The sequence below is a fragment of the Arachis stenosperma genome, chromosome 8 (genome assembly GCF_014773155.1).
Source record: "Arachis stenosperma cultivar V10309 chromosome 8, arast.V10309.gnm1.PFL2, whole genome shotgun sequence".
Lineage (NCBI taxonomy): Eukaryota > Viridiplantae > Streptophyta > Magnoliopsida > Fabales > Fabaceae > Arachis > Arachis stenosperma.
Window position 1 is genome coordinate 22,619,428 of NC_080384.1, and position 10,340 is coordinate 22,629,767.

Below are 10,340 nucleotides of genomic sequence, written 5' to 3' on the forward strand. Positions count from 1 at the left end.
CTTTTTGGCATTGTTTTTAGTATGTTTTTAGTAGTTTTAGTTGAGTTTTTAGTATATTTTTATTAGTTTTTAGTTAAAATTCACTTTTCTGGACTTTACTATGAGTTTGTGTGTTTTTCTGTGATTTCAGGTATTTTCTGGCTGAAATTGAGGGACCTGAGCAAAAATCTGATTCAGAGACTGAAAAGGACTGCAGATGCTGTTGGATTCTGACCTCCCTGCATTCAAAGTGGATTTTCTGGAGCTACAGAAGCCCAATTGGCGCGCTCTCAACGGCGTTGGAAAGTAGACATCCTGGGCTTTCCAGCAATATATGATAGTCCATACTTTGCCCAAGATTTGATGGCCCAAACCGGCGTTCAAAGTCACCCTCAGAATTCCCAGCGTTAAACGCCGGAACTGGCACCAAAATGGGAGTTAAACGCCCAAACTGGCATAAAAGCTAGCGTTTAACTCCAGAAAGAGTCTCTACACGAAAATGCTTCATTGCTCAGCCCAAGCACACACCAAATGGGCCCGGAAGTGGATTTTTATGTCATTTACTCATCTCTGTACACCCTAGGCTACTAGTTCTCTATATATAGGACCTTTTACTATTGTATTTTTATCTTCGGACATCTAGTTCTTAGATCATTTGGGAGGCTGGCCATTCGGCCATGCCTAGACCTTGTTCTTATGTATTTTCAACGGTGGAGTTTCTACACACCATAGATTAAGGTGTGGAGCTCTGCTGTACCTCGAGTATTAATGCAATTACTATTGTTCTTCTATTCAATTCCGCTTGTTCTTTGTCCAAGATATTCATTTGCACCCAAGAACATGATGAATGTGATGATTATGTGACGCTCATCATCATTCTCACTCATGAACAAAGTGACTGACAACCACTCTTGTTCTACAAGCAAACGAGGCTCTAATGTTTATCTCTTGGATTCTTTAATCGGAATCTTCGTGGTATAGGCGAGAAATGATGGTGGCATTCAAGAGAATCCGGAAGGTCTAACCTTGTCTGTGGTATTCTGAGTAGGATTCAATGATTGAATGACTGTGATGTGCTTCAAACTCCTAGCAGGCGGGGCGTTAGTGACAGACGCAAAAGAATCACTGGATTCTATTCCGGCCTGACCGAGAACCGACAGCTGATTAGCCATATGCTGTGACAGAGCATAGGAAAATTTTCACTGAGAGGATGGGAGGTAGCCACTGACAACGGTGAAACCCTTGCATAAGCTTGCCATGGAAAGGAGTAAGAAGGATTGGATGAAGACAGTAGGAAAGCAGAGAGATGGAAGGGAAAGCATCTTCATACGCTTATCTGAAGTTCCTACCAATGAATTACATAAGTACCTCTATCTTTATCTTTATGCTTTATTCGTATATCACTATACCCATTTGAGTCTGCCTGACTGAGATTTACAAGGTGACCATAGCTTGCTTCAAACCAACAATCTCCGTGGGATCGACCCTTACTCACGTAAGGTATTACTTGGACGACCCAGTGCACTTGCTGGTTAGTTGTGCGAAGTTGTAGTGATCACAATTTCGTGCACCAAGTTTTTGGCGCCGTTGCCGGGGATTGTTTTGTGTATGGACAACTGACGGTTCATCTTGTTGCTTAGATTAGGTATTTTTCTTCAGAGTTCTTAAGAATGAATTCTAGTGTTTCAAGGTGATGTTCTTATCATCACCAAGCTGATTGATCTTCTTCAATTTAGCTCTTGAATGCAATGTTCTGCTGAAGCTTGGCTAGCCATGTCTAATTCCTTTAGACTGAAGCTTTAGACTAACATTGCATGATTCCTGGAATTCTCATTAAGAATTTTGATACCTTTATTTTCTTTTCCATATAATTTTCGAAAAAGCACAAAAAAAAAATTACAAAATCATAAAAAACCAAAAATATTTTATGTTTCTTGTTTGAGTCTAGAGTCTCATCTTAAGTTTGGTGTCAATTGCATGCATTCATTCATGTGTCTTAAGGATCTTCAAGTAATTCTTGATTATTTCTTACTCTGATCTTTAAATTCTCTTGACTTGAGTGTTTTGTGTGTCTCATATGCATTCTCATTAGTGTCAGTAGTATACAAACTGCTAAGTTTGGTGTCTTGCATGCATTGTTATTTGATTTTAGTTGCATTTTGATTATTCCTTATCATTAAAAATCCAAAAATATTTTTAATTTGTGTCTTTTCAAGTCAATAATACAGAGAATTGAAGATTCAGAACATACAGCAGAGGAATTACACAGAAAAAGCTGGGCGTTCAAAACGCCCAGTGAAGAAGGACAGACTGGCGTTTAAACGCCAGCCAGGGTGCCTGGTTGGGCGTTTAACGCCCAAAAGGGTATAGTTTTGGGCGTTAAACGCCAGAATGTGCACCATTCTGGGCGTTTAACGCCAGGATGGCACAAGAGGGAAGATTTTGTTTTCAAATCAATTTTTTTTCAAGTTTTCAAAGTTTTTCAAAATCAAATCTTTTTCAAATCATATCCTTTCAATCAAATGTTTTCAAAATCAATTTCTTTCCTTTTTCAAAGATACTTGCTAACAATTAATGATTTGATTGAACATTTCAAGTATGTTGCCTTTTCTGTTGAGAAAGGTTTAATGTTTGAATCATATCTTTTCTTGTTAGGCAAGTCATTAATTTTTAAAATCAAATCCTTTTTTTAAAATTGTTTTCAAATCATATCTTCTCAATCACATATTTTTTAAAACCAATCATATCTTCTTAACCTCATCTTTTTCAAAATAGTTTTCAATCAAATCTTTTTGATTTCTAATTTCAAAATCTTTTTCAAAAATCACTTGATTTCTTTCCCACTCTTATTTTCGAAAATTAATTAGTGTTTTTCAAAATATTTTCAAAATCTTTTACTTAATTTTCGAAAATTACTTCCCTTCTTCTCACATCCTTCTATTTATGGACTAACAATATTCCTTAATGCAAAATTCGAACTCCATCTTCTTTGATAAGTTCGAATTTTCTACTTCTGTCTTCTATTTTTCTTTTCCTCTGACACCTCAAGGAATCTCTATACTGTGACATAGAGGATTCCACATTTTCTTGTTCTCTTCTCTTTCATATGAGTAGGAACAAAGACAAAAGCATTCTTGTTGAAGCTGACCCTGAACCTGAAAGGACCTTGAAGCGAAAGCTAAGAGAAGCTAAGGCACAATTCTCTATAGAGGACCTAACAGAAACCTTCAAAGAAGAAGAACCCATGGCAGCCGAAAACAACAACAATGCAAACAATGCAAGGAAGGTGCTGGGTGACTTTACTGCACCTACTCCCGACTTCTATGGGAGAAGCATCTCTATCCCTGCCATTGGAGCAAACAACTTTGAGCTTAAGCCTCAATTAGTTTCTCTAATGCAACAGAATTGCAAGTTTCATGGACTTCTATTGGAAGATCCTCATCAGTTCTTAGCTGAGTTCTTGCAAATCTGTGACACTGTCAAGACTAATGGGGTTGACCCTGAGGTCTACAGACTTATGCTATTCCCTTTTGCTGTAAGAGACAGAGCTAGGACATGGTTGGACTCACAACCTAAAGAAAGCCTGGACTCATGGGAAAAGCTAGTCAATGCCTTCTTGGCAAAGTTCTTTCCACCTCAAAAATTGAGTAAGCTTAGAGTGGAAGTCCAAACCTTCAGACAGAAGGATGGAGAATCCCTCTATGAAGCTTGGGAAAGATACAAACAATTAATCAGAAAATGTCCTTCTGACATGCTTTCTGAATGGAGCATCATAGGTATTTTCTATGATGGTCTCTCTGAACTGTCCAAGATGTCTTTGGATAGCTCTGCTGGAGGATCTCTTCATTTGAAGAAGACGCCTACAGAAGCTCAAGAGCTGATTGAAATGGTTGCAAATAACCAATTCATGTACACTTCTGAAAGGAATCCTGTGAACAATGGGACTAATCAGAAGAAAGGAGTTCTTGAGATTGATGCTCTGAATGCCATTCTGGCTCAGAACAAGATATTGACTCAACAAGTCAATTTGATTTCTCAAAGTCTGTCTGAAATGCAAAATGCACCAAGCAGTACTAAGGATGCTTCATCTGAAGAGGAAGCCTATGATCCTGAGAACCCTTCAATGGAAGAGGTGAATTACCTAGGAGAACCCTATGGAAACACCTATAATTCTTCATGGAGAAATCACCCAAATTTCTCATGGAAGAATCAAGAAAGACCTCAACAAGGTTTTAACAACAATAATGGTGGAAGAAATAGGTTTATCAATGGCAAGCCTTTTCCATCATCTTCTCAGCAACAGACAGAGAATTCTAAGAAGAACCCCTCTGACTTAGCAACCATGGTCTCTGATCTAATCAAAACCACTCAAAGTTTCATGACTGAAACAAGGTCCTCCATTAGGAATTTGGAGGCACAAGTGGGACGGCTGAGCAAGAAAATTACTGAACTCCCTCCTAGTACTCTCCCAAGCAACACAGAAGAAAATCCAAAAGGAGAGTGCAAGGCCATCAACATGGCCGAATTTGGAGAGGAAGGAGAGGCAGTGAACGCCACTGAGGAAGACCTCAATGGGCATGCACTGACCTCCACTGAGTTCCCCAATGAGGAACCATAAGAATCTGAAGCTCAAAATGAGACCATAGAGATTCCATTGGACTTACTTCTGCCTTTCATGAGCTCTGATGAGTATTCTTCCTCTGAAGAGGATGAGTATGTCACTGAAGAGCAAGTTGCTAAATACCTTGGAGCAATCATGAAGCTAAATGACAAGTTAGTTGGAAATGAGACTTGGGAGAATGAACCTCCTTTGCTCACCAAAGAACTGGATGACTTGTCTAGGCAGAAATTACCTCAAAAGAGACAAGATCCTGGGAAGTTTTCAATACCTTGTACCATAGGCACCATGACCTTCAAGAAGGCTCTGTGTGACTTAGGGTCAAGTGTAAACCTCATGCCTCTCTCTGTAATGGAGAAGCTAGGGATCTTTGAGGTGCAAGCTGCAAGAATCTCATTAGAGATGGCAGACAACTCAAGAAAACAAGCTCATGGACTTGTAGAGGATGTTCTGGTAAAGATTGAAGACCATTACATCCCTGCTGATTTCATAGTCCTAGAGACTGGGAAGTGCATGGATGAATCCATCATCCTTGGCAGACCCTTCCTAGCCACAGCAAAGGCTGTGATTGATGTTGATAGAGGTGAACTGATCATTCAAGTGAATGAAGAATCCTTTGTGTTTAAGGCTCAAGGATATCCCTCTGTCACCATGGAGAGGAAGCATGAAGAGCTTCTCTCAAATCAGAGTCAAACAGAGCCCCCACAGTCAAACTCTAAGTTTGGTGTTGGGAGGCCACAACTAAACTCTAAGTTTGGTGTTGAACCCCCACATTCAAACTCTAAGTTTGGTGTAGGGAGGTTCCAACATTGCTCTGATCATTTGTGAGGCTCCATGAGAGCCATCTGTCAAGCTACTGACATTAAAGAAGCGCTTGTTGGGAGGCAACCCAATGTTATATTTTATCTATTTTCTTTTGTTATTTTATTTATTTTGTAGGTTGATGATCATGAGAAGTCACAAAATCAATTGAAAAAGCAAAAACAGAATGAAAAACAGGAAGAAAAACAGCACACCCTGGAGGAAGAACCCACTGGCGTTTAAACGCCAGTGAGGCTAGCAGTTGGGCGTTTAACGCCCAGTCTGGCACCATTCTGGGCGTTTAACGCCAGAAAGGGGCACCAGACTGGCGTTAAACGCCAGAAAAGGGCAAGAACCTGGCGTTAAACGCCAGGAATGGGCACCAGCCCGGCGTTTAACACCAGAAATGGCTCAAAACGTGATTTTGAATGCCATTTGGTGCAGGGATGACTTTTCTTTGACACCTCAGGATCTGTGGACCCCACAGGATCCCCATCTACCCCACCACTCTCTCTCTTCTTCACCAATCACCTCAACACCTCTCCTCCATTTCTTCTTCTTCTACTCTCTTCTTTCTTCTTTTGCTCGAGGACGAGCAAACCTTTTAAGTTTGGTGTGGTAAAAGCATTGCTTTTTGTTTTTCCATAACCATTTATGGCATCCAAGGCCGAAGAAACCTCTAGAAAGAGGAAAGGGAAGGCAAAAGCCTCCTCCTCCGAGTCATGGGAGATGGAGAGATTCATCTCAAGGGTGCATCAAGAGCACTTCTATGAAGTTGTGGCCATGAAGAAGGGTCAACCTTGATCAAAGGTTGGACCAAGTCCTCATAGATATTTATGAAGAGGGCGCTCAATGAAAGAGAGATTCAAGAGGGAAGCCAGTTCAACTGAGAAGGCATGACCTCAAGCCCATCACTAAGAAAAGGATGGAGCAAACAAGAGACCCCTCTCATCATGAGATCCCTGAGATACCTCAAGGGATGCACTTTCCTCCACAAGACTATTGGGAGCAACTGAATACCTCCCTAGGAGAATTGAGTTCCAACATGGGACAACTAAGGGTGGAGCACCAAGAACATTCCATCCTCCTCCATGAAATTAGAGAAGATCAAAGAATCATGAGAGAGGAGCAACAAAGACAAGGAAGAGACATTGAGGAGCTCAAGCACTCCATAAGATCTTCAAGAGGAAGAACAAGCCGCCATCACTAAGGTGGACCCGTTCTTTAATCTCCTTGTTCTTTATTTTCTTGTTTTTCGAAAATTTATGCTTATGTTTATCCATGTTTGTGTCTTATGATCATTAGTGTCTTAGTGTCTATGCCTTAAAGTTATGAATGTCCTATGAATCCATCACCTTTCTTAAATGAAAACTGTTTTTAATCACAAAAGAACAAGAAGTACAGGATTTCAAATTCATCTTTAAAACTAGCTTAATTAGTTTGATGTGGTGACAATACTTTTTGTTTTCTGAATGTATGCTTGAACAGTGCATATGTCTTTTTAATTTGTTGTTCATGAATGTTAAAATTGTTGGCTCTTGAAAGAATGATGAAAAAGGAGACATGTTACTGAGGATCTGAAAAATCATAAAAATGATTCTTGAAGCAAGAAAAAGCAGTGAATACAAAAAAAAAACGAAAAAAGAGGAGAAAGAGAAAAAGAAAGAAAAAGAAAGAAATGAAGTTGTGATCCAAGGCAAAAAGAGTGTGCTTAAGAACCCTGGACACCTCTGATTGGGGACTCTAGCAAAGCTGAGTCACAATCTGAAAAGGTTCACCCAATTATGTGTCTGTGGCATGTATGTATCCGGTGGTAATACTGGAAGACAGAGTGCTTTGGGCCACGGCCAAGACTCAATAAGTAGCTGTGTTCAAGAATCATCATACTTAACTAGGAGAATCAATAACACTATCTGGATTCTGAGTTCCTAAAGAAGCCAATCATTCTGAATTTCAAAGGATAAAGTGAGATGCCAAAACTGTTCGGAGGCAAAAAGCTACTAGTCCCGCTCATCTAATTTGGGGCTAAGTTTCACTGATAATTTGGAGTCTATAGTATATTCTCTTCTTTTTATCTTATTTGATTTTCAGTTGCTTGAGGACAAGCAACAATTTAAGTTTGGTGTTGTGATGAGCGGATAATTTATACCCTTTTTGGCATTGTTTTTAGTATGTTTTTAGTAGTTTTAGTTGAGTTTTTAGTATATTTTTATTAGTTTTTAGTTAAAATTCACTTTTCTGGACTTTACTATGAGTTTGTGTGTTTTTCTGTGATTTCAGGTATTTTCTGGCTGAAATTGAGGGACCTGAGCAAAAATCTGATTCAGAGACTGAAAAGGACTGCAGATGCTGTTGGATTCTGACCTCCCTGCTTTCGAAGTGGATTTTCTGGAGCTACAGAATCCCAATTGGCGCGCTCTCAACGGCGTTGGAAAGTAGACATCCTGGGCTTTCCAGCAATATATGATAGTCCATACTTTGCCCAAGATTTGATGGCCCAAACCGGCGTTCAAAGTCACCCTCAGAATTCCCAGCGTTAAACGCCGGAACTGGCACCAAAATGGGAGTTAAACGCCCAAACTGGCATAAAAGCTGGCGTTTAACTCCAGAAAGAGTCTCTACACGAAAATGCTTCATTGCTCAGCCCAAGCACACACCAAGTGGGCCCGGAAGTGGATTTTTATGTCATTTACTCATCTCTGTACACCCTAGGCTACTAGTTCTCTATATATAGGACCTTTTACTATTGTATTTTTATCTTCGGACATCTAGTTGTTAGATCATTTGGGAGGCTGGCCATTCGGCCATGCCTAGACCTTGTTCTTATGTATTTTCAACGGTGGAGTTTCTACACACCATAGATTAAGGTGTGGAGCTCTGCTGTACCTCGAGTATTAATGCAATTACTATTGTTCTTCTATTCAATTCCGCTTGTTCTTTGTCCAAGATATTCATTTGCACCCAAGAACATGATGAATGTGATGATTATGTGACGCTCATCATCATTCTCACTCATGAACAAAGTGACTGACAACCACTCTTGTTCTACAAGCAAACGAGGCTCTAATGTTTATCTCTTGGATTCTTTAATCGGAATCTTCGTGGTATAGGCGAGAAATGATGGCGGCATTCAAGAGAATCCGGAAGGTCTAACCTTGTCTGTGGTATTCTGAGTAGGATTCAATGATTGAATGACTGTGACGTGCTTCAAACTCCTAGCAGGCGGGGCGTTAGTGACAGACGCAAAAGAATCACTGGATTCTATTCCGGCCTGACCGAGAACCGACAGCTGATTAGCCATATGCTGTGACAGAGCATAGGAACATTTTCACTGAGAGGATGGGAGGTAGCCACTGACAACGGTGAAACCCTTGCATAAGCTTGCCATGGAAAGGAGTAAGAAGGATTGGATGAAGACAGTAGGAAAGCAGAGAGACAGAAGGGAAAGCATCTTCATACGCTTATCTGAAGTTCCTACCAATGAATTACATAAGTACCTCTATCTTTATCTTTATGCTTTATTCGTATATCACTATACCCATTTGAGTCTGCCTGACTGAGATTTACAAGGTGACCATAGCTTGCTTCAAACCAACAATCTCCGTGGGATCGACCCTTACTCACGTAAGGTATTACTTGGACGACCCAGTGCACTTGCTAGTTAGTTGTGCGAAGTTGTAGTGATCACAATTTCGTGCACCACTTTCCAAGGACGATGTGTCTCTTTTAAAGCATTTGTATTTTATTACCCAAAATAGTGTGAAGATGGCCCATATGGGTGCGGCTATTTTTCGAATAATTCAGGGGATTCTGGTTCATGCTACCAAATCTTTTATGGAGGAGGCCAAGTCAGAATTTGATCGAATCAAGGGTCTGAAGGAGGAGTTGGAGGTGAAGTTGGCCAAGGTGGAGAAGGAACTAGAGGGTGAGAAGGCCAGCTCTATTGCCCTTGCTGCTTCCCTGAAGCTGGCCGAAGACATGGCTTTGAAACATAAGGATAGCTATGTCTCGGCTTATAGGGAATTAATGCGTCTTCAGGAGGAGTTGGAAACAGCTCGGGTTAATTATGGTGAGCTTCAGGGCCACCTTGTGGGTAGTGTAACTGATGCCTCTGAGAACCTGATGGAGCAGTTCCGGGTTGTTGCTCCTGATGCCGACTTGACTCTTATCAGCCTGGATAATGTCGTGAGAGATGGTAAGATTGTCCCTGATGACCAGGATGATGAAGAGACTAATCCTCCCCCAGTGCCTTCTCTTAAGGTGTCGACCTCCTCTGTTCCTCCCGTTACATCTGATCCGGATTGCCAGATTCTGAACCGGGATGATGGAACCGTAGATGCCGTGCCCCTTCAGACTCGTCCTCCTTCTCCTCATACTGATGCTACCGGAAAAGCTCCCGATCTTTAGCTGATCTTTTTCTGGATATTTTGTGTACATAGCTCGGTTTGTGGGCTTTTGAACTTTGTTTTATTTGTTCTTCTGGACACTTCTAGTTGTCTGTCTTGCAACTCTTTTTGAAAAACAAAAGTAGCTTCCGAGGTTGGTTTTGTGGTGACCTCTTGAAGCTTTTATCGTATTATGCATGATATCTGTTGAAATTTTGCTGTCTGGCCTCTTTAGGTTGTTTGCTTGCTTATCGTTTGTAGCTTGAATCCTTTTGAGGCCTGTGCCTGTGGGGGGTTGATGAGCGGATAATTTATACACTTTTTGGCATTGTTTTTAGTATGTTTTTGGTAGTTTTAGTTGAGTTTTTATTATATTTTTATTAGTTTTTAGTTAAAAATCACTTTTCTGGACTTTACTATGAGTTTGTGTGTTTTTCTGTGATTTCAGGTATTTTCTGGCTGAAATTGAGGGACCTGAGCAAAAATCTGATTCAGAGACTGAAAAGGACTGCAGATGCTGTTGGATTCTGACCTCCCTGTACTCGAAGTGGATTTTC

At 40.5% G+C, this 10,340-nt stretch overlaps 1 non-coding gene across 1 annotated transcript; it reads right to left on the reverse strand.

The window, feature by feature from the left end:
* Positions 1-3,628: 3,628 nt before the first annotated feature.
* Positions 3,629-3,736, reverse strand: LOC130947187 (small nucleolar RNA R71). Its single transcript, XR_009072587.1, has one exon. It is a non-coding gene; the product is annotated as a small nucleolar RNA R71 (small nucleolar RNA).
* Between the last annotated feature and the right edge of the window lie 6,604 nt (positions 3,737-10,340).